This window comes from Mastigoproctus giganteus, chromosome 6 (genome assembly GCF_048544385.1).
Source record: "Mastigoproctus giganteus isolate SK-2022 chromosome 6, ASM4854438v1, whole genome shotgun sequence".
NCBI classification, from domain to species: Eukaryota; Metazoa; Arthropoda; class Arachnida; order Uropygi; family Thelyphonidae; genus Mastigoproctus; species Mastigoproctus giganteus.
The window spans coordinates 138,122,135-138,147,603 of NC_143580.1; the positions used below are offsets into that span (position 1 = coordinate 138,122,135).

The 25,469-nt window shown below is 37.3% G+C and overlaps 1 protein-coding gene across 1 annotated transcript in view; it reads left to right on the top strand.

Moving 5' to 3' along the window:
- The window catches only part of UGP (UDP-glucose pyrophosphorylase), a 443,603-nt gene that overhangs the window by 192,536 nt on the left and 225,598 nt on the right, over positions 1–25,469 (top strand). The window lies entirely within an intron of this gene.

Consider the following 25,469-nt stretch of genomic DNA (forward strand, 5'->3'; position numbering starts at 1 on the left):
CCCACTTAATCAAAGTCTTTCCTCATATGGTTACCCTTTTGATGACTGCACCAGGTGAGTTGCCCATCTTTGGACTCTTTCAAGGTGTTCATTATCTATTTTCAGATGCGGTCTCTTTACTTGGACACTATTCCAAATGCGGTGTTACAATTGCATTATACAGTGGCATTATGACTTCCCTATTTCTACTGGATATTATTTGATAAATCATCAATAGGGTACCATAGGCTCTCTTGGCTGCCCGTGGTATCCAGGAAAATGCAACTCCCAGATCTCTTTCTAACTTGACTGTTTTTAATTCTGTCCCAACAAGTGTATAAATTATTTCGGAGTTACCATTCTCAAAGTGTATGACCTTGCATTTTGCTGCATTAAAAGTTAACTGCCAATTTTCTGACCATTCCTGAAGCCTATTCAAATCATCCTGAAGGAGTGCTGCTTGTTAGTGATCATTAACCACTCTACCAATCTTTTTGTTGTCTGCCAGTTTGACTTCACACCCTTTAACTCTTGGTCAATGTCATTTATGAAAATCAGAAACAACAGTGGCCCAAAAACCAATCCTTGGTGATCCTACTTCTGATGTTGCACCATTCTGAAGAATATCCATTAATCACAACCAAATCACAACCTGCAGCCACCCAGCAATCAATGCTAGAATCTTTCCAGTAATCCCAACGTGTTCCAGCTTATACAGTAACTTCTCATGAGGGACTGAGTCAAATGCTAAAATCCAAAAATAAACTATGTTGTAATTGTTCTCTACATCCAGCTCTTACCAGGTTAGTTAAAAATGATTTACCTTTAACAAAACTATGTTATGTATTTCAGCATGCCATTTCTGTCTAAATGCCTCTTGGATCGTACTCTTAATCACTGCCTCTAACATTTTCCCTACCATTGAAGTCACACTAACAGATCTGTAATTACTGACTTCACTCTTTAGAACCACCTTTATGTATTGGAGATATTAGCATGTCTCCAATCCAAAGGAATCTCCAAAGTCTGTCTGGGATGCCTTCATAATTAACCTCAGTGGTGCAACACACACTCTTGCCACTTCCTTTAAAATTACTGGGTAAATGTCATCAACTCCAGGAGCCTTACTTGCCTTTAGGCTCAAAAGTTTTCCTAATAAATAGTATGTGCAATATCTGAAGTTCTTTCATTAATTATCAAAAATTTTTATACATACAATAGGCCTTAAGCCACTACAAAAAAAGTGAAATTTTAACAGTAAGATATCTCTGTTATTTTGTTTTTTTTTTTAATGAATGGGACATGTTGTTTTTTGGTTTTATATGAATAACTTGATTGCTATTAAGTTTAACTGATGCATAAAACTTGAACATATTGTGAATAATTTTAATAATTTCACCAGAAATGTATTCAGATGATACACAGAATGAGATAAGAAAAGAACTTGGCAGTTATAAAAAAAAAAAAGTTTCTTAATGCATCATGTTTTATTGTATTCATTGCATTTAGCTTAGCTTGATGCAAATGAAATAAATTTATTGTTTTAACATTTGATGTATTTTGTTTTTAATTACATGTAATACAAAGTGTCACCCCCTCCCTTCATGAAATGCATTTGAAAATGAATATATCAAAATAAAAAATATTTGTAATTAGATCAAATCAGATTAGTAATCAAACTTGCCAGATCTCCTAATTTAGATGGGGGAGACAATTTTTTGCTCCTTCAACTGCCTAACAGTGATATTTTTTCTCTTAATATTTCATCATATTTAAATTGCAGCCATACAATTAAATCCAATTTTTATTTAAAAATAATCTTATCATAAATTTCCTTTGATTGTTTGATCTGGTGCAGTAAACCCTCACCAATCCGGTTAATTGGGGGGAGAGGTGATCTGGATTAAGTGACAATCCAGATTAGTGAAGCAAACGATAACCTTCAAAGAAAAAAAAACCTTCAAACAAATAAATGGCAAATTTATGATATAGGTAGTGCTGATGAAAATAAATAAAAAAATATTACTGTAGAGCCTTTATTTAAAAACTATAAAAAGACAATACATTTATCCATCGATAGATGGATAAATGTATTGTCTTCTTATAGATTCTTTTTGTTTTTTTAATGTCTGTTTATAGATTCTTTTTGTTTTTTAATATCTGACAGTCTGTTGGCCAATACCAAATTCTTCAGCAACTTTTTTTCCAGGAACACCATTTTCAAGTTGTTCTATCACTTTGAGCTTGTTAGTGTTAGTTACAGTAACGTGTTTTCTTTTTATTCCACTTTTAAATTCATTAGAACCCATAATTATATAAAATATGTTAACTTGTGTGTATAAATAAATACGTTTAAAGAAGCATGCAAAAGAAGCAAAATAAGCAATAACATCTGTCTGACTAGAATCAACAACAATACAGAACAACATGCAAGACAATGTGATGTATGTACGTATGCTCTCTCTCTCTCTCTCTCTCTCTCTCTCTCTCTCTCTCTCTCTCTCTCTCTCTGTGTACAGTCAGGGTGACTCATCTGCCTTCATAAATCCCATGTGTCTTTCAAAGTATTCACCTGTGAATAGAATTTTTCATATTTCGATCCAGATTATCCGACGTCCGGATTAACTGTAACTGGATTGGTGGAGGTTTACTGTATTGTTTCATATGGATTTATGGAGGTTTCACTAAAGTGACTTTTTTATTTGCTAAGAAGACTTTTTCTCTGCTGTCTCAGGTGCAGTTAATTCTTTTACTTCCTAATTATATATGCAGACCTATCAGTCTGCATAGATTTTGAGCTTTACAAAATCCCTGGTGTTTATGGGTATACTTTTAGTGCTAATTCTAAAAATTCAAGTTGTTTTTACCTGTCATATACAGTTTTTTTTACAAACAGTAAGAATTGCTTTTTTAGATACACATTCCATGTATTTGCAATGTGTACTATTTCTTTTGACTGACTGGTATGGATATGCCCAAACATATTTAGACATATTGAGAAGACCTGCAAGTCAGGTAACTATATAATCCTACTAAGTGTTTATTCTGCTTCTGGTTGTTATCTGGTGCAGTTTTGCTAGGTGTTATCTGCTTCTAATGCGATTCTCATATTCTGTGTTGATTTTCAAAAATGGTAACTGTTTGAACATTAAAACTACATTAAAAATGTAGTTCAGGTTACTTAACAACAATAAAACATCAGAGGATTTTCTTAAAATGCAGACCAATGTTATTCACTGTTTATGGGGAAAAGGTGAGCAGTGATGAATTCATTTTTTAACAGATAATTGGTCATCTTTGCTAATGACCAATAAAGAAAATTCCTAATAGCAATAAAAGACACCATTAGTGAACTTCTGTGAAACACATGTATGTAATACACAAACCAAATGAATTGGCATTCCAAGGAGTTGTTGATAAAGAGTGTTTTGTGTTAACACTCTGCTTCATATAAACAGCACTGTTTTTCAGATAGTGAAGTATTGCACTGTTTATTTGAATATGGAATGCTCTCCACTTCTATATTGAGTTTCTTCAATATTGCAATATTTGAAATAATCAACATTTCCCCTATTTATATGAAATAACTTGTCCTAACAATGAAAGCCTTAGTATTACACAATTTCAAACAGCATATTTGAATGTTTTCTGCATATGAGATATATCGTTAAAAAAACAAAATCTTTATTTATCTGAACACAGTGTTTACCAGTACACAAATATTTCTTTCATTAAGTTTTAATTTCTTTAAATTATAACTCCTGAATCACATTTAATACAGTTTTGATATCAGGACTCAAAATTATAACATGCACACTATGGCCAAATTATCTTTTCTGCCAAAAAAAAAAATCATTCAGAAAGCATTGAGCTAATCTTATTGCCTAGATTTTGATGTTGTTTAGCCTCTAAGAAATTTCTTCAGAACTAGTCTTTTTCCAGTATGCTGTGGAATCATTCGTTTTTCCAAATGAACCAATGCTGACCCCAGATTTCTGCAGCTAAGTTTTTCCATTATTGTTTAGACCAGAGGTCGGCAACCTTTTTGAGTGAAGCGCTATTTTCGATCTAATTAAAAAAGAAAAAGAGAATCCGAAGGACCTCAGCTCAAGCTGGAGGGGGGGAGAAGTCTTTTAAGAAATCGAATAGAGTGGGAAGGTGTTTTAATAAAAAAAAATATAAAGTTTGAAATATTTATTAATACTGAAAAAACAACAAACATCCAATTGGGTACGGATTAATGTGACTTTTGCTGTTGAACTTCTTGAGCGAGTCTCTCAACATCAGGCAAGTATGCCATAATTTTCATCTTTAAACATGTTGAGAGACTCGCATTCTTCAAACCATTTCTTGATTTATTTTTAGTATAGTTCATGTTCGAAAATAGCCTGCAGAAATACATCGAATCAAAAACTGAGGAGTCCAAACGCAAATATTTTAAAATTTATATACATGTCTGGTAAACTACATGCGTTGAATACAATTTCGTCTTGCTTTTTCAACTAATCTATCACCATCCATTGTGTAGAATTGCAAGTGCAGCCTTTTTGCCTCTCGAAATCCTCAGTTTCAGTTTTAAGGCATTTTAGTCTTGCACTCCACATGTTCTTGATTTTTAAGTCCTCCAACTACATTTCAAATTGTGTTTCATGTGGGCTAAAAGTTAGAGCCACAGTTACATGTTCAAAGAGCCGCATGCAGCTCGAGAGCTGTAGGTTGCGACCCCTGGTTTAGACTTTAAAGAACCAGATGCTGACATTGAGAGTAAATGATATGTTTAAACTTCAACCACCAGTGTCACATATCAAACATGGTAAGTGGAACTGACAGAAGACATGATAATGCAATCACACACATTCCCAGCTTAATTCAATTGTTGCAGTTCTTCAAAAGATGTACTGAAAAGTACTCAGACATGGTGTACATTACAGATTTGTTTCCATGCAACTCATGTTTTAGTCTGTTGAAAAAACTTTAGGATGTTTACATTAGAACACTGAAATAAAAACAGCTCATTAGCATTAGTAGAGGCATATGATGCAAGAAAACAAACTACTGCAGCATCAGCCGAAAAAAAAAAAAAAAAAACCTTCCCATTTCACCCATTCATTTGCTCCAAATGTTTGTCTAGTTTTGCCTTAAATTTATTTAAGCTATCAACTTCTACAACAACAGATGGAATTTTGTTCCAGCATCAACCACACGCTGGCTAAAGGCAAACTTCTGCACATCTATCCTACAACTGTCACTCCTCAATTTGAATTTATGCCCTCTTAGGTGATTATTCTGAGAAAGAGCAAGAATCCCATCAGCATTGAGCATGCTCAAACCATTCAAGGCTTTATACCCTTCAATCAGATCACCTTGCAGGTGCCTAGTCTCCAGACATTGTAATTTGCAAAACTTAATCCTTTCTTTGAGTATGGGCTTGGCAAACCCAGGGTCCTGAGCTGGATATCATCATTCTTCTCTTTCTTGGTGATGCCTTTCTACTTCTCTCTCACACACAGATGGGTAATTTTTTTTTTTTTTTTTGGCTGGTGCAGCATAAGCCTCAGGCTCCCTTGTACCATATGGCTAATAATAATAATAACCCTTTATTCCATTCACTAATCTTGTTACCCTTCTCTGTGCTTGTTCCAACAGCTCTACATCCTTCTCAAAATGAGGCCTCCAGACCTCTATACAGTAATCAAGGTGTGGCCTAACCATTGCCTTATACAAGGGGATAATCACCTTATCCCTGCTAGAAAAATTCCTGTATATCATTGACAAGACACCATGAGCTACTCTTGAAGACTGTCTGCACTGCTCAGAAAACTTCATATCTGCCTGCACAATTACCCCCAAGGTCCTTTTCATTCTCTACCACCTTGAGTGTAGTACTATACAGTTGATATGTTACTCTGGAATTACTGGCACCCATATGCAGTACCTTACATTTGTCAATGTTAAACTTCAGTTGCCACCTCTCAGTCCATCTGCTCAACATTTCTAGATTCTCTTGGAGTAGCATACTGTCATTAGTGTCATTAACAACCCTGCCAACCTTCATAATGTGCAGCATAAGCCTCAGGCTTCCTTGCCCCATATGGCTAATAATAATAATATCATCTGCAAACTTAGACATTAAGCCTGATATACCTTAATCAATATCAATAATAAATACAGAAAACAGTGGACCCAACACGATTTATTGATTCCAAGAGCAGCTTAGCCCTTGTGGGCAGTGCAGGTGGTAGAATCGCATCCTCCCCACACCATGTGGAAAAGACTTGAGTTCAGCCCCGTTGATGATGTAAGGAATTTTTATGACCATTTTTCACAACCTTGCTTTTTCAATCTCAGGCGAGGGTAGCATGGTTTTTTCTCCCGGAAATTGGTTTTTCATCCAGCAAACAAAATTTTCCATAGAAAGCCTGCTTTATATACAGAGCAATATGGCCTTATCACTGATGCTCCTAAAATTCTACTACACAACATCAGCAGCATAACGAATTTTTAATGAGGTATATAAATTAGAGAAGCAATCTGAAGCATGTTCAGATCAATCAATGGTAATCAATGGACACTGCTCATCATGGACTAATGTTATTAGCGGAGTCCCTCAGGGTTAGTATTGGGTCCATTGTTGTTTTCTGTATTTATAAATGATATTGATGATGGTATATCAAGCTTAATGTCCAAGTTTGCAGACGATAGGTTGGCAGGGTTGTTAAGGACACTTATGGTATGCTGCTGCAACAGGATCTGGAAAGGTTGAGCAGATGGGCTGAGAGGTGGCAAATGAAGTTTAACATTGACAAATGTAAAATACTACATATGGGAAACAGTAACTCCAGAGCAATGTATCAACTTTGTGGTACTACACTGACAGTGGTAGAGAATGAAAAGGACCTGGGGATATTTGTGCAGGCAAATATGAAGTTTTCTGAGCAGTGCAGATGGTCTGCAGGAGTAGCTCATGGTGTCTTGTCAATGATATACAGGAATTTTTCTAGCAGGGATAAGGAGGTGATTATTCCCTTTTATAAGGCAATGGTCAGGCCACACCTTGAATACTGTATACAAGTCTGGAGGCCTCATTTCAAGAAGGATGTAGAGCTGCTGGAACGAGTACAGAGAAGGGCAAGAAGATTAGTGAATGGAACAAAGGGTTGCTCTTACGAAGAAAGGCTTAAGTTTTGCAAATTACAATGTCTGGAGATTAGGCACCGGCGAGGTGATCTGATAGAGGTGTATAAATCCTTGAATGGTTTGAGTATGCTCAACCGATGGGATTCTTCCTCTTGCTCAGAATAATCACCTGAGAGGGCATAAATTCAAATTGAGGAAAGACAGATGTAGGAAATTTGCCTTTAGCCAGCGGGTGATTGGTTGGTGGAACAGACTTCCATCCTTTGTTGTGGAAGTTGAAAGCCTAAATAATTTTAAGGCTGAGATTGACAGGTACTTGAAACGAACGGAGAGGTGAAATGGGAGCGTGGTTTTTTTTTGGCTTATGCTGGATAAGCTTGCTTTCTTGCGTAATATGCCTCTACTAATGCTAAAGAAGCCATAATTTTTGATTCAGTATTATATCTCTTTTTCAGTAGGCTTGGCGAAATTGCTACCTCTGGTGGTAACTTCATGAAAGAAAAGAAGACTTCTATACTTTAACAGTAGAATTAAAGGGTTGAATCGCATTGGGTTATTCGATGACTATGGATTAATTGTTGATGACCCTTTTCAGGTTGCAGACAAATTGAAAATAGGTATTTGACATCTACATTCACACGATGAATTCATTAGGGAAGGGGATGCTAGAAGTTTATCAAACTCTTAACGAGGAGCTAAATGACTGTGATAACTGAAAATAAAGTGGAGGAGAAATTGTTAAAGATGTACATAAAAAAAGTAACCAGGGATGGATGGAATTTATCCAATTATATTAGAGGTAAGCAAACCCTTATCCAAGTATGAGAGCATACTGGGATTCTGGGTGGGGTCCTATGGACTGGAGATGTGTGAATGTATTTGAATGTATCTCCGTTTCATAAAGAGCGATCAAAAGGCAATGTGAATAATAACCTGTTAGCTTAACGTCTATTCCACGGAAAATAATGGAATATCTGGTTAAAGAAATAATGCAGGACTGGACAGCCTTGCAAATATACTGCAATCACAGCTTTGGTTTGTCAAACTTATCTAACCAATCTGATATTACTATGATGCAGTGACAGAGGAACTGGATGAAAAAATAATTATGACATCTTATACCTTGGATTTCAGGAAGGCTTTTGCTATTGTTGCACATAACGACTGCTGTGCAAACTGGAGCAATATGGCATTAAGGGCAAGTTACTGCTATGAGGTGGTTAAGCGTAAGAAGACAGAGTAGTTAATAATGTGCACTGCCTGCTTTTCGTGGATTAATGTTATTCTCCAGGGTTCAGTGTTGTACCCATTGTTGTTTTCAAAATTTATTAATAAAGGTACATCAATGTATATCAGTCTTATTGTCTAAGTTTACAAAGGTTGATAGGGTGGTTAACGAGAGTCATCAGGGTGTGCTACTGCAACAAGATCTAGGAAAATTGGGTTGACGGGCTGAGACGTGGTGGTTGAACTTTAATATTGACAAATGCAAGGTACTGCATATGAGTAGCAGTAACTGCAGAGGAACTGAGTGTAGTAGAGACTGAAAAAGACCTGCAGTCAGACATGAAATTCTCTGAGAAGTGCAGATATACTGCCAGGACAGCTCCTGGGGCTTTGTCAATGATATACAGCAACTTTGCTTGAAAAAATTAAATATCCTCAGAGTACCATCTTCATCAACATGGAGCGCTGAGCGATACACTGCTTCTGGTATTAATCTCGCTTGGATTACAGAGCTCCAATCAATGACTCTTCCAGAAAAAATGCACTAATTCGGCTAGACACTATCCATCACAGTGCTCTAAGAACTGCTTTAGGAGCATTCAGAACATCCCCTGTACAGAGTCTATATACAGGGTGTCTCAAAAATACACGGCATAACTTCAGGAATGAGTTTCTCATATGTAGACAATAAAAATATTTTATATCAACATAATTCCGGTTAATAACTCAGAAACCAAGCATTTCCAAACTACAGCCAGTTCTATTGCTATTCTGCGTGTGCTGATTCCACGAGTGGCATGCACAACATCCAAAATCTCCTCCTCTACTTCAGGCTATTCAACATTCGACTATTTGGAGAGTGTTGCGAGAACACCAACTGTATCCTTACCATCTGCAACGGGTACGACGATGCCAACGGGAATTTGGTATCGTCTTCGCGAGTCCATGAGACGTCGATGTGAGGCCTATATTCAAGCAGAAGGTGGACATTTTGAACAATTACTATAAGGTGATGTGAACAGTTAAGTGTCATAGATCTTCAAAACTCGAAACCGCAACTAAAGTTTTTCCGGAACTGTTGAAATAAAATATTTTTATTGTCTACATATGAGGAACTGTGGACCCGACACGATTTTGACAAATGCAAGGTACTGCATATGAGTAGCAGTAACTGCAGAGGAAGTTTTGCCGTGTATTTTTGAGACACCCTGTATAGAGGCACACGAACCTCCACTCCATCTTCGGAGGAAAATGTTGCTACTTAACTATGCAGCAAAATTACGGACCCTTCCCTTTCATCCTATCTGGCCATACTTATTTGAGCCTCTGTGGACTACCTTTTATCACAACAAACCTAACGAAAACAAGCCAATTGGGACAAGGTTGTTACAGTTAACACAATTCTGGAATTTAGACATGTGTAATATCTTTCAGGAAACAAACACACATGAACCTTCATGGTCTGATTATAAACTAGTCTGTGATTTCTCATTAACCCTAGGGGCTGATATCTGGTGAGTATGGGCTTGGTACACCCAGCGTCCTGAGCTGGATATCATAATTCTTCTCTTTCTTGGTGATTCCCCTTCTACTTCTAACTCTTGTTCTCTCTCAGGGTAATTCAGAAATTTTTTTTTTTTGGCTGGTGCAGCATAAGCCTCAGGCTTCCTTGCACCATATAGCTAATAATAATAATTCCAACAATGGGGGAAAAAGCAAGCAGCAGATTTCACCATCAGAATTTTTTTTTTTTTTTTTTTTTGGCTGGTGCAGCATAAGCCTCAGGTTTCCTTGCACCATATAGCTAATAATAATAATAAAACTCCATGCTGCACATGTAGCTAAAAATTCTCGGTGTTTTCAAATATATACCGATGACTCAAAAACAAGTACGACAGTGGGCGCAGCGGCTGTTCTATTTTTTTCTAGTTCTGCGTTCCTTCCGAAGGAATGCAGTGTCTATTATGCTGAACTGTGGGTGATTAAAATAGCTCTGGATCACGTGATTAATCTGTTCAGTAAGCAAACTATGATTCTCTGAGTGCAGTAACATCATTGAAAAATCCATCCAAGCCAATCCACCCCGTCTTGAAGCAAATTAGATCAAAGATAATTGCGTTACAAGCTGTTAACCAATCAGTTACTTTCTGTTGGATACCAGGTCATGTAGGGATCAAAGGAAATGTTTATACCTTTCTATAAGGACATGGTTAGGCTGCATCTTCGGTACTGTATACAGGCCGAGGCCTCACTTTTGAAAGGATGTAAATCTGCTGGAAGTGGTGAAGAGGATAAAAGAGTGCACTTTGATTCAATTGATTGAGGAGTTTAAAGCCTTGAATGGATTGAGTAATGTTAAGGGCATTTTTCGACTTGCTGATTCTATACATGAGGGGGCATAAATTGAAGTTGAGGAAGTGTAGTTGTAGGATAGATGTGCGGAAGTTTTGCTTCATTCAGCGGGTAGTTGATTGTTGGACAGGCCTCCATCTGTTGTTGTGGAAGTGGAGGGTACGTACCCTCCACTTCCACCGTACCCTCCAAATTCTTGGAGGGTACGGTTGGATGCACTGTGTAGGTTTTTTTTTTTTTTTTAAGCTGATGCTACATAAGCTTGTTTTCTTGCATCATTTGCCATTACTACTACCGAGTCGCGGTAGCAATAATGGTACCGGGTCTCGTGTGTACAAAAAACATCGTTTAATGGACGGTGTCAAGCTGTTCGTTATATCAGAAGTCTGTTAATTTGAGGTCCATTCAATGAAGAATTTACTGAATTTCAAAGTGGACATCTGAGCTTCAGTGACAATAGAATATTGATTTAATTTATAAGCTTAAAAAGCAACTTTCGCCGAAAATCATTTTGAAAAAAAAAAAATGTTATTTACTTCATTACAATTAAGGTTATTATATTAATATCAATCTTACACCACGTGAAAGTAATGTAGTTTATTAGGCTGTTCGCTATACATTACTATACATTAAAGTGACGTTTCGGGTATGTTACTGACGCTTATCATCAGACCATGCTGTTGGGGAAACAGAAAATTATCATCATTATTATTAGCCATATGGTGCAAGGAAACCTGAGGCTTATGCTGCACTAACTAAAAATTCCTGAGAGAGAGAGAGAGAGTCAGAAGTAAAGAAGTCACCAAGAAAAAGAAGAATGATAATATCCAGCTGAGGACCCTGGGTGTGCCAAGCCCATACTCACCGGAGTTGAGCCCCTGGAGTTAATAGAAAAAGTTACTAATTTTTAATATTTTAGAATATTACAGTTACAATTACCAATACTACAATTACCAAATTTTTACAATGACATTTATAATTACTAATATTACAATTATCAATATTATAATTACAATTGACAAATTACGATTCTAAAGTATTAAGTTGCCATTACAATAGAAACAGGAAATGAAAGGTAAATACAATGAGTTTAAATTCTTACCTGCCGACAGACTCCTCTTGCCAATGCTCTCCGAAACCTAGTGTGCATAGAGGCGCTACCAGCAGTTAATTTATAGGTGAGTGATTTACTCCGTTAGGCAATAGGACAGTGCTAAGTTTTTATCTTGGATTTGGGGTTCTTTTGTAGTGGAAGCCTGGGGTGACCTTTTCTCCCATACTCTTAACATCAGGGTTGGTGTGCAGGCTGGTTTATTACCTTGGTCGAGATCAGATTGTCTGATGATGGGTATCAGTATGATACCTGAACGTCAGTTTAATGTATAGTAATGTAGGCGAACAGCCTAATAAACTATACTATTAATTTAACGTGGTATTAATATTATAATAACCTTAAAGGAAAACAACTACGTAGCATCCTTCCCTAACTACATTGATTACAATGATTCTTCATAGTAATTAAACGAAACTCCAAGTTATAGTTATGAATATCTTCACTCATTGTTCTTTTCTGAAAATGAAATGAGCCCTTTTCCAACCTTACTTGGAATACAACTACATCTAAGTGCATAGAGAATCGCTTATTTCGCATATTTCTTGAAGACTATAAAGATGAAATCACTTTAAGTTTCTCAAGTAAAGGAATCTGTATCATCTGTGCCAAGGAGTTAACCTCCAGCTTATATGAGAACACGCCACTGTTCAATGATTAATAGAGTAATTGATAACGTTCTTTGTTCCACTTCAATCGAATTTAGAGTGCTTCTTTCTCTCAGAAGAGGCTTCGTTAGGACTGCATTTTTTCGTGTGATTGAAAAAGACTAGTTCTATGATGGTTCTTCAGTTTCATGCTACCCAATCATCTTGGAATGGTTTTGACAGTTCCAGGTGTCTTAATATTTTTCTCCCAATCACGTCTGAACTGATTGGGTTCACGTACGGTTTTTAAAATTAAGTCTACAAATAAGATCCTAACTGGGAGTAGGAACTTTATTCCTGCCATTGGCACATTACAGTTTATTGAAATTTAGCGATTACACAAGAAATTGTAAAATTTCGAGAGGTAACTAACCCTCTGGGATGATAACTTTTAAACTGGTTTTAAGGTATTGGTATTTATTCATCGAATGCCAATAAATTGAGTCTGATTCGCTGATATGAACTTCAACAGAAGGTTCCATAGCCTTGCACATGGTTCTCAATAAAATTTGAGAGTGCATTATTATTATTATTATTATTATTAACCTGGGGATGATACAAGCTGAACATTCAGAATACAATGAGGTCAATGCCCGCCTGACCGAGAAATACCATTAGAGATCGAGAAGTCTGCTAAAAGCAAAGCTGAACGGGGTGGAATACAACTAAGACTATATCTACGCAGTCCTAGTACTAACGTACTTCTTCGGGATCATAACGTGGACTAACACCGAGCTGGAGGAGATCATGAGAAGGCTAATGACGACGAAAAGCAACCAATGCCATTCGAAAGCGACGGTCAAAAGACTGACCTTAGCCCAGAAAGAAGAAGGAAGGGGGTTTTCACAGACCTCATCGAACAACAGAATAAAGAGAATAAAACCAGAAAAACACTGCGCTAATCTACCAGGCCATAAGGAAGGCAGACAAATGGCATACCCCGCTCAAACTCGATGATGAGATCCCCACCCGCTCAGGCGTAAGAAACGAAGACAGAAAAATGAGCAAAAAGACACTTCGTGGCAAGCACTATGTAATCATCATGATTATATAGATAAGGAGGCGGAGGCTTCCAACGCATGGCTCACCAGTGGGACACTCTTCCTCGAGACCCGAATATTGTTATTGTCCCTGTTGTCACTAAATATTTTCGATTGTGAAATGTATTGTTATTTATGATTATTTCAGAAATTTAGTCAGGCTTGTTTCCAATGTGGTCCTAATGTCTTGTTTTTATTATAATATTAACTTCTTCAACATCTATCGGACTTCCTTATTTCGGTTAATATTTGATACCACAATTGGCTTCCAAAATAAGAAAGCGTAATGGTCACAGATATCCAATATATTTCTTAATAATAAAAAAAAAAAAAAAAAAGAACATAATCAGTTCTTTTAAGAAATGAAAATGAATACAATGAAGAAAAATTAATGTGGTTAACATTTCTTTATTTTATTTTATATTATTATTTTTGAACATTGCCATTGTAACATAAGTTTGCAGCATACCGCATTTAATGGACTAAGTTCTTTGATTGGTAGAAATTCATTTCAACAACTTTAATAATCGATTCGCAGAACTCGATTAAATAAAGGGATAGCGCACCTTTCAAACTGCGAGATAAGCGCGTGTAAAGGTTTGCGCTTGATGAGATGCGAGTGTCACGCACCTGTAAGCTTCGATGTGCATTGCTAAGTTGTAATCTGGGTTTCCCAAAATTGCATGCATGGATCAATAAAAGGAGGTTTGATGAACTAATTCTGAAAATAGACAGCTTCATCACTATTACACAAAGATCACTTTTGTGCTTCAGAAAGCAATCACTTGTAAACTAACAAAATTGTTACCATAAACTTTTAATAAGCTCGATCAACTCATGATACAGTGTTATTTCTTAACACTTTTTTGCTTATCTACTTACAGAACGTCATATAAGCTCAAGAGACTCTTTGGAACAATTATGTTTAAAAGAATGGAAATAAGCAGGCCCCAACAACTTTATTCAATATCTAGGCGCCACCTGTGAAAGTGTTTGCCAGGTGGAGAGGAAAAAAGGCATGCAGCAAAAGCCTCTTGGATTAGTCATTAATACAGAAAACTGTCCCCTGACCTGTCTGTGTGTGTAGCATAATAGTATCGTCACCGTCTTCCTCACACCGCGTGGAAAAGGCACGGGTTCGAATCCCTTCGATGACGCGAGGAACGTTATTGTTTTTTTTTTTTTAACTCCGTGGTTGTTAGTCGGTTTCAGGGGTAGATAGCGAGGTTTATTTCTCCGGCAACTCGGGTTTTTCGTCCAGCAAACAGACAAATCGACCAGACAACACACGCAATGCACGACAGATGAATTTAATTATTCGGGTGGCCAAAATTTAGTTTAGTTTTTTTGTCCCTTGACCTCACACTACACTACGCAAACTAACACAAGTGCGCTATCTCTGGCATTTACAGAGTTTGTACTACGTCACACTGCATACTTCGCGGTTTGTAGGGGAAATCCCCGGTGCCGCTAGAGAACAAACACTGTACACATGTCCCCTCCTGGAGTCATGTGATGAGGTACAAAATAACGTTGTTTGCCCTGCTTGGTAGCTCCAAATTTGTACGTTGACTTCCCAAAGCGGCCTATAAGAATCGAACACACTGTATAATACGGACAGTCAAAAAAAAAAAAAAAAAAAAAAATCCTTACCTCCGGAGTAAAAGTTGCAGATTCTGAAGGAATTTGTTGCGCTGATTCCAAAAATACCAAACTTATGTCGCTATTAACGTCTGCTTTAAATGAAAATATGCTGTCTTAAAAATTATTCTTATTTATTTTAGAATACTTTACTCACACGTATAATGCGCTACATACATTTTAAATCTTTAGAAATGTTTGCTACCCAGAGAATTTTTTCTATAGGGGAAAAAATTAATTTCCTATAGGGGAAAAAAAGTAATCTCCCATCAAACAATATCTCTGCGATCTTGGTACCTCTTTTCCATCGTGGATATGTTCCGATGAAAGCGTTCCCCTTGCTTATCACTTACATCTCCCAAATTTTGATTAACAAGCTGAGCTGGGAATGAAGAATGAATTTTCAAAGACATTAAGCACCTCATTTCTTAATAACATTGCAGTAAAGTTGGCACCAGAGATCCATGCACCAATGCTTTGAACAATCACCAACCTTCATTTTCCTGTAGCATTGTTTCAAATACATCTTCCCTGAAGGGTTTCTTTATTTGAGGCCCAGTGAAAATTCCTTTTTTCAGTTTTCCATCTATTAAACTGAGAAACATTTTCCTTAGATAAGGTGTAAGGTATGTTAGTGTCTAACGGCTCCTGGGATTTCTCCCATCTCCGCGGGTGTACATTGTATCGGGACCAGAGATTTGAAGTGTGTGGAGGTCATGTGTTGTATATTGTGTTGTGCCCTTTGTTCCTCCGGTCTATTAGCCGCCGAGTCCCTAGTGGGACCCGACGTTACCACACCGTACCACGGGGAGGCTGACCGGGTGTACCACTGATGCTAGAGTATTCTGGCGGGTCTTGCCACCTACTTTCCTGGGATTTCAGTGACTAGGACCACCAGATTTGGGAATGAGATGATCGCTGTTTCTTGAGCAACGGTTGTAATTTTAACAGAGCATAGGGTTGTTCGCTGATAACTTGTTCTAGGGCCAAATAGGTCGGGCAATAATTTTGATGTATTTAGATTTAGACCTGTGGGGCATATATACACATATATATAAAAAAAAAAAAAACCCGTTGTGTAAGAGAAAAGTAAGAGAGGAAGGCAGAAGACTGGAGGGTAGGAAACAGAAGAAAGGGGCCGACAGGGAAGATGGCCCCTGATGGCAGTGTGGCATGCCCAGTGCCTCACTAGAGAGAAGAGTGGGGTGGCGGGTGAACGAAAAACCACCTCCCCACACAAAAAAAAAAAAAAAATCATTGTGTAAGAGAAAAATAGGGGGGGCGGGTAAAAGGATGGTAAGAAGCAGAAGAAAGAAGCCGGGAAAAAAAGAGAGAGAGAGAGAGAGAGAGAGAGAGAGAGAGAGAGAGAGAGAGAGAGAGAGAGAGAGAGAGAGAGATACCCCGCAAGTGCAGGGTAGGTACAACTAGCACGGCCAGTCAGTTGGAGCCGACAGCTTGGTGGAAATCCAGCAGTGTGAGTGCTGCTATGGTGGACGGGTCATGTTCGAAAAGGTCTAGTCCAGGTGTCGTCATTGGGACTCCATTTGGTGAGTCTGTGTCGCATCCAGACTGAAGGCCGGCCCAGTAGTCCATGATAACGAATAGTGGGGTGGTCAAAACCGGGAGTCCAAGATATGATGGTCAAGTCCAGGGATCGATGGTAGGTCTCTTCTTGATGAGATGTGTCACGTCCGGTGGGGAGAAGTTGGTCCAGGAACCAATGATGAGGAATTTGTCAAGGTATGTGTGGACCCTGTCTTTGATTGCACTGTTAATATTGTCCCAACCAAGTGGGGAGACCAGTTGACTACTTGAGATGTGAGGGATAAAGTTGGGTTCTGTACTCTGGATGGTTTGTTGGTCAAGCCTTGTGTAAAAATACTCCTCATGGAGTATTTTTTATAATGGTATATACACATTCAAGGCTTCTGTGAATGATGTTTTAAAGGTATACCATAATTGAATTGTATTTGCTTTCTGTGCAATATCTACCCAATTAATAGAGGCCATGGCATCATAATTTCCTTTTCTGAAATTATAGCTCATTCCTTTGCCTTTAGCTATTGCTACCTCCCTCTTCGTCGTCCACTGTAGAACTCCGTAATTACTTCCTGCAACTGGTTCCTCTACTCTCAGCCCTATTATCATCTAGTTCATGGGTGATGACCCATGAACTAGATGATATAATACTTTTCCCTAGTACTTGTCCTATATGATGTCTTGTCATAGAAGGCGCTTTGGTTTGCATCGAAGATTCGGTTTACATTTCTATGGGAGTTCTCTTTGTTTTGGCTCGGAGTAGTCTCTTGCTTTATCCGAGGAGGTTCTGCTTCAGTATGTGTAAATATTCTCCTGTTCTCTGATTTTTGGTCGTGTTTGCTGTGGACGTTGTCTCTCTTGAGGATGCTATTCAGTTTTTCAATCAATTTCTTACTCCTGTTATCCCTTTGGTACCGCGTCAATTGGCCTATCTTTACTCTTAATTCTTCTCTATTCTGCTGAAGTCTTGTTTTTTTTGGTTTCTTCTGCTGCTTGTCTCTTGTTTCTCTTCCATTAATCCTAGTGGCTGCTATGGCAACACAGTATACAGTTGTGTAGATGACCTCCAGTGTTGCACCTTGAGGTAATGTGGTATTATTTACCGATTGAGGTGGTCTGTAATTCTGGACAGGATTCCATTGGGTCCCTGCTTTGGTATCACGTAGGTCTAGTGGGATCCATTCATTCAAATTCTGTTAGGGCCTTCTTCCACTCGTCTTCAAGAAGAAATACAACCCACTTCAGTCGCTCTGGGTTGTATTTCTTCTTGCTCTTCCTCTTCTTGTTCCATGTTGTCCATATTCTTTGTTCTTTGTAGTTTATCACCAACGTCCAGCTTGATTTTTTCCAAGATTGCAGGGGCTATCAGGTTCTTCTTGAGGATGGTCCTCTATTAGCTGTTCGGTGACCTGAACATTCGGGAATCGTTCCAACCACTTGGTATGCATTATTATTATTATTATTATTATTCATTAATAATTAATATTGCATTGCATTGTATTATTATTAATATTATTTTACTTTGGTTAATAGTTAACAAATTCGTGTAGTACTAAATCAGACACCATATAAGTCTGGGCTTTTCAGATATGCGCAATTTAGATATCAGTCGGTCATACCTATGATTAATTTCTTGTCAAGTAGGATTGTAGTTCTTAAAAAGCAAAGCATATACCATAATACTAATGCTAATGGTAGTTAATCAAAAGTCAGTGGCAATACTACCATACCGTTAGTCTTCCATCGCGGATGAGCCCGAGAATTCAGGGGGCCCCAATGGCTGATTTTGTATGTTTGTTAAAAATCGCGTGGAGTCGTTCACCATCGTGGGTAGCACAGTTGGTGGGATCGCCGTACTCCCCCACACCGGGTGGAAAAGACCTGAGTTCGAATTCTGTCGATAACGGGAGAAATTTTTATGGGTCTTTTTCACGACGTGGCTGAGTTAGTCGGTCTCACGCTAGGGTAGCATGGTTTTTTCTCCTGGAAACTTGGGTTTTTCGTCCAGCAAGCAGAAAATCGACCTGAGAACACAAGCAATTTATAGACAATATAGACGGAGCAACATGGTCTTAGTCGCCTATGCTCAAAACCCGATAACTATAATGAAGTCATTCGGCTGTCTGGTGAGAGGGGAACAGAATTTTTAGTTTGGCCACTGTCAAAAGCAGTGGGTGTACTATTTGCTCGAAAAGAGCAGGGTACTTGGCGCATTCTTCCAATATAACCTTTATTTCGAGGAAGCCGTTAGTAAAGGCATCGAAAAACAAGCACGATCTGCTTAAATGTGACAAATCTCCCTAGCCTGACTATCAGTAGTCAAGCTAGGGAGATCCTTTATAATATTTACGCCAGGCTTCGATTAAAAAGGAAACATAAATGAAAAAAGAATCGCTTTTTAAAGAAGCCTATGCTGCTACACGCGTATCATATTCTCCATAATTATGTCCTATCTGTTGAGAAAAAGAACAACGACTCTACCATGGCTAGACCTACGTTGGTTATGCTGGGAAAAGAATGGGTAAGAGAGATCTACTGTAACCTTTTTGACAGTTTAGATTTTCGTGTAATACGATCCACAGTTTCAGAGATATTTCGGGATGACCAACATCCAGCAGTCACAAAATAAAATCGATTGAAGGATAAAATTTAATTTAGTTGTAGTTCAGTCATTTCGTTGCACTTTAACTAATCACTTGTACCTAAGACAGAAAAATTGGTAATTATTGCTCATTGTCATCGCTGTTTACGTCAATGAAAACGGAAAATTTAAACAGTGGTATCATCAAAGCTTGGTATTAAAATACCAATCAGAAAAGGTTGTCTCGATTTGATAGGTGCAGGAGCTGAAGATGGATTTATGCAAAATACAGAAATGAAAAAAGGTTGTTTAGTTAAAGGGAAAAGTAGGTTGGAAAAATTTTAATAGCTGAATTTGAAAAGTCAACTTTCAGATTTGCTGAAGTGCAAATTGTCAGATTAAGAGACTGGAAAATGCAATACAATTAAAGCAAATTATGCGGCATAAAGAAAAAAATTTAAGACTACTATTTATTATAATTTCGTGCATGTTATGATAAGCTATCGAGATTCTCGTTTCCTCGGGTGTGATTCCTATTCTTCCACTTCTATTAGAATTTTTAGATCACGTACTTGGTAATTTTGAGTCTGGCCAAATTGCCCTTGTGCCCTCACAATGATCATCATGAGCTGTGTTTTTTGTATGGTAGATCAAGATGAGCTGTGTTTTTTGTGTGGTAGATCAAGATGAGCTGTGTTTTTTGTATGGTAGATCAAGATGAGCTGTGTTTTTTGTGTGGTAGATCAAGATGAGCTGTGTTTTTTATTCGTAATTTCATCAGCCTGAACGCCATACCCCACTGTTTAACCGTATTAAGTTCAAGTACAGTATTTAGTTTGTATTCTTCATGGCTTAGATAAGCAAAACAAAGTGTTCTTGATCATAGATGTTTTATAAGTAAAAATAACACGAGATACAGCTTTTATAATGTGTGTTTAAAATTTATGTTCGTCGAAATATTTAGAATATGCGCCGAAGAAGCTAAGGTCAGGCCAAAAAGAGTGAGTGTATTTTATCTCTAAGTTGCTCAATTCTATGGTCGATTTGATGTTCTCGATGAAAAACCAGTGTTTCAGGAGGAAAGCAGGTGGATATCCCACATCACAGGCCGACTGACTTACTCATCCTCCATGCCTAAAAATGCCCATAAAATTATTTTCGGTTAGACGGGACTCAAACCTAATTATTTTTCCACACGGTGGAAGTATGGTGATGATGGTGTGTGTTAAACGCCAAGGCATGTAAGGCTATGAGGAGATTTCGGTATATCGTATTTTTTAATTTCTGTGTATTGGATTTTCGTAAATGCATGTATTCTTCTGTTGGCTTTGTTACCACCGGTAGAAAAAAACATGTAGCTCTCTCTTGAGACCCATTATCTCAGCCATCTCGTGAAAACAAAAAAAAAAAAAAAAAAAACCCAAATAAAACAAAAAATGATAAAAAAAATAAAATAATAAATAAATAATAATAATTAATAAAAGAAAAGGAAATTAAACCTATCATCCTATGCGCTTCCCTCACCCGAAGATACTATCCAGATGACCTATGAATTTCTCCAAACTGTCAGCCTCTACCACCCATGTAGGCAATTTATTCCAGTAATTTATAACTCGCTGGCTAAAATAAAACTTCCTGCAGTCCAATCTAAACATTTCACCCCGTAACTTGAATTTATGTCCCCTAGTTCTAGCATCATTTATAATCTTGAAAATTTCGTCCTCATTCATTTTACTGATGCCTCTCAGAGCATTATCATCTTGAAATATGGCATTATTGTGCCATATGGTGCAAACATTGTTAGAAACAATGTTTGCATCATAGGATGAACTTGGCCCCTCAGAATACCAAGGTAATCAGTGGCGGTAATTCGCCCTTTCACGATGATTTTAGGATCTAAAGAATATCAAGATATTGCTGCCCAAACCATTGTTGATCCTCCACGTTTGCCATATGTCAGGATGATACGGTTCCTTTGCCATTCGCCAAACGTGAATTCTGTCCAACGTTGAAAAAAGTGTCAATGATTATTCTACTGAAAATATGACATTTCCAATAATCAGGTGTCCAGTTTTTGTGCTCCTTACACCATTCCATCTTGTCTGTAACATTGCCATCAGTAACGAGTGACTTGGCAATAACAGCTCTGCTATAAATTTTAACTTTAGAAAGTTCTCGCCGGACTCCATAAATATGCCCATGGTGTCTAGAAAAGTGAATTGCCCAGACGCACATTAAGTTCTGCGGTTAATTTTGAGGCAGTAGTTTTATTTTTTTGGGCTACAATCCTTTTCAGTGTCCGGCAGTCTTTTACCACATGGCAAAATTTAGTTAATTTAGTTGAAAACTTGAATTTAATTTTATAATTTACTAACTCTAGTAATACTATTAATTTTATTACCGGTAATATATTTTATATTGGTAGCATTCATTAAAGTTTTCTTTTCGAGAAATCAGTTTCTACTAATTACTTTTTTAGAATATCTTCAAGAGCAAGAAATCGTGGTCTACTTCCAAATCAGAAGATATTAATTTTCTGAATATTACAAAAAGAAAAATAAATACAAAGTATAAAAAAATACCGAGAGAAAAAAAAAAAGTCTGTAAATTGTTTTATAGTTTGTTTTAACGTACTACCGTCAGTAATAAACAGAAATGGCTTTGGTAATGGTTTTCCGAAGTCCTTAAGATAAAAGATCGCTTTAATGTCTTAAAGTCATAAAAGAGTTGGAAGTCTTTTGGCGACATTTCCAAGGTAATCAACGGAGCGGGTATTTCTTAAACATCGAAAATTTCGAAGAGCGTGTCAGAAACTGCACGCGCAAGATTTAATTAAAGGGCCTGCTCATGACATCTGTGACGTACGGAAACTTAATTTAAAAGGAAACACTGGAACTTTAGAAGGTTCAATTGATTTCTAATATCATAGTGTGTCAAATCCCTATGTCGAAGACGTGATAGGAAAACAGTAAGTAAAGAGGTCATTCTTCATGTTTATTTCGACATTTGGTTCTGAAAACAGATCCCCCTACGCTCTTTAATGCCACCCAAGAGTTCGTTTTTTGAAGCTGATTATCATACTGCGCATCTTATGATATACTGTAGTCTTAAAACACAAAAAGTAACGAATGAACTCTCGGAAAGTTAAAAAATAATTCTTCTCTGCGATTTATAAAAGTTTCTATTTCTTTTAGATAAAAATCCTGTATTTTATTAATGTAATAGGGTAATGAGCTATAGTTACTCCAGATATCTTTCTGCCTGCAGTAAATATTTCTCTCGATTGCGATGGAACTTTGTACATATGTTCTTAAAAGCTTCATATCCGAGAGGGTTCATTAGTGTGTGAACGTTGGAGGCAGTCGATTGTGTTGTTTTCTGTAAACAGCTTTTGCAATTTCGGTCACGTACCCATATCCCGAAAAATGGCGTACAAATTTTCTTCCCAGTCTTCAAATCATGGATTTATTATTGTTAATTCGATTTCAAATTTTAGCTACTTTGATGGTATACAGTACTCTGTTTTTTAAATAATACGCTTATTGGAACGGGCAATAAAACTTCTGTACTAGCATTTTCTGATATTGTACAACATTTTGTGAGATGATGGAGTTGGATGCAGGAAAGTCACGTTCAATGGATAAAATAACGCCATCCCCATTTTCTAAGTTAAACTGCATTTCCTACATGCTAATTTTACAAATATACAGATTCACAGAATTTACAATACAATTATTCGAACACACATTTTAGACACCGAAGTAAACATTCTCGCACACAAAGGTAGGTTAATATTTTCTCTTTTTGTTAATCAGGGTGACTTACTTGATTTCGTTCATCTTACTGAATGATATCTGTGTCTCTTTAAGGGCCAAAAATGGGGTCAGCATTCCTATTTGGGAAGAAATTTTGGATCTCAGATGAGGGGGTCAAAGTTTTTATTTGGTACCCTAACCCCCTCATCCGAGACTGGCTAAGTTTACCTTTCTTTTATAACTTAAATCATTTCCACGTTTCATTGATGGGACTCGATTCCAGTCCTTTCCAAAGGAGTAGCAAGCAATCCCGCCTTTTCGAGACATGGGACTCTCTTTTATATTGCATGTGTATTTAGCTACCAATGTCATGGTGCTTTTTTTAAACCAAAACTGGCCTCGATACGAACTATTGCAACCGCCGAAGTAAACCCAGTGGTGAGCAGCTCTTGTCTCTTAAATTGAAGATTGTGACAGGAAAAAAGATTTATGTTGTCCAGCCCTATTGCACACCTTGTTTCAGGTTTTTGGATAAGCCATTTTTACGAATGAAGCTAGGACAACATTTCCATTATTCAGATGTTTCGTAACTTTTTAATCTTACTTTGATGATTGACTTTGTGTTGATTGAGTTTTTACTGTCTAAGGAGAAAGTTGGATAGCTGTACAGGCTCAACAATGCGCTATTAAAAATTCATTTTGAAGGCTGTTCTTGACAAAATGATCAATGGTTCATATGAGTGGTTAAGACAGTAATTAGCATAAATACTATGCCATCTCACTGGCTGTATCAGTACAACTGAAAAAAAAAAAAATGTTGCTGGCAGTTGGATTCATCAACACTAAAGTTAACAAGGACTCTGGACCAACGTTATCATTTCGGATACCACAGTGAATATAGTCACCATCCTACTCATATCTGGTGCCATAAAAACCAAAACCAAACCAAACGAAAACCTCATATACGGCGAAAAAGACCTAGGCTCGACACTCGTCAATTGAATGGAGGAATTTTTATAGGGTTTATTTACAACGTGATTGAGTTAGTCTGTCGCAGGAGAGAGATGCGTGTTTTTTCATCCTGGAAGCTCGAGTTTTTCGTCCAATTAAACGGGCAAATCAAGTGTAGAATACAAGCAGTTTACAGAAACAGTATACTGATACGTCATAGCTTTAGTATTTTGGTCGCTTAACACAAACACTCATACACACTCGCTACGGTGGAAAAAAAAAAAAACAGAAAAACACCCAAAAGTTCTTCCCGTCAGATGGGAATCTGACCCAGCCCATTTCCGTGGACAAAAGGTTATAGATGCTCTTAGAGCCGAGAGGACTGAAGAAAGATCCAGTTTGAAAAATAAAGTAATTGAAAGCTTTTGAAGATTCAATGAGAGATTAGATTGCACATCAATTACGCTTAATGGAGATATTTAGAAAAATTAAAATTTGAACAGAAAGTACGGAGACCATGCAGAGACCATAGGCATAAAAAAGTTCCAAAAAGTGACACTATGGTAAATTTCACGTTGCATGCGACAAATAACATAATTTATTTGTTCAAATTACAGAACGACATGAAGATTCTACATACCATGCATACAATAGGTTCCTCATGTATTGCGTGATGCGATACCCGTTTGTAATATTGCTAATGTTTTGGAAGTACAGCACACTCAGCTTAGCCCAAAGCATGTCACGTGGAATGTTGGCAACATATCTTGCTTTGCTTCAGCCAGATAGTGAATATTGCCTTGATGAACCTCGTACTCGAGATACTTCATAACCAGAAGTCATAGGGATGATTAAGGTTTGAGCATTGGAAAAATGCCGGAAAAGATGTGGCCATCGTAAAATGTGGCCAAAGAAGCAGTTTTAGTTTTAGAAACAGATAATCTGGAGGATTGTCTATCCTCCAGAGTGATATTTACCTACTTCTCGGTGGGCAACAGCCCGGCATTAACGTACGAGAGTGCATTTCATGTGCACCATCGGCCATAGCAGCAGCAATTTTGTCAACAATTTCAGTTTGACGGTGTTTAATTTTAGCTAATCCACTCTTGGGGAAAGGGGTCCTCTCCTTAGTATTTTAAACAATAGTACTCCCAAAGCATAGCCAAGGCGTTAATGTTAGAAGAAAGATCTAACTTTGTTGGTAAAAGAACTTTACCAACAAAGTAGGAACTTTCATTTGCTAAAATTACCACGTTATCTTTTGCTTGAGACCTATTAAGAGATGTGTGTGTGTGTGTCATTAGTTAATTCACAAAATGTACTTTGTATATTGATTGGAACAGTACATTCTAATGACAATTTTTGCAACTGTTTTTTTGTAATACTTTTTGTTTTCGATCTAGACACTGTCGATTCTAAATTTCCCTAGGCGATTCATAATTTGTTTTCCAAATATATGCACTTTAATTATAACCACTCTCTCTATATATAACGTGCACATACGTGGTT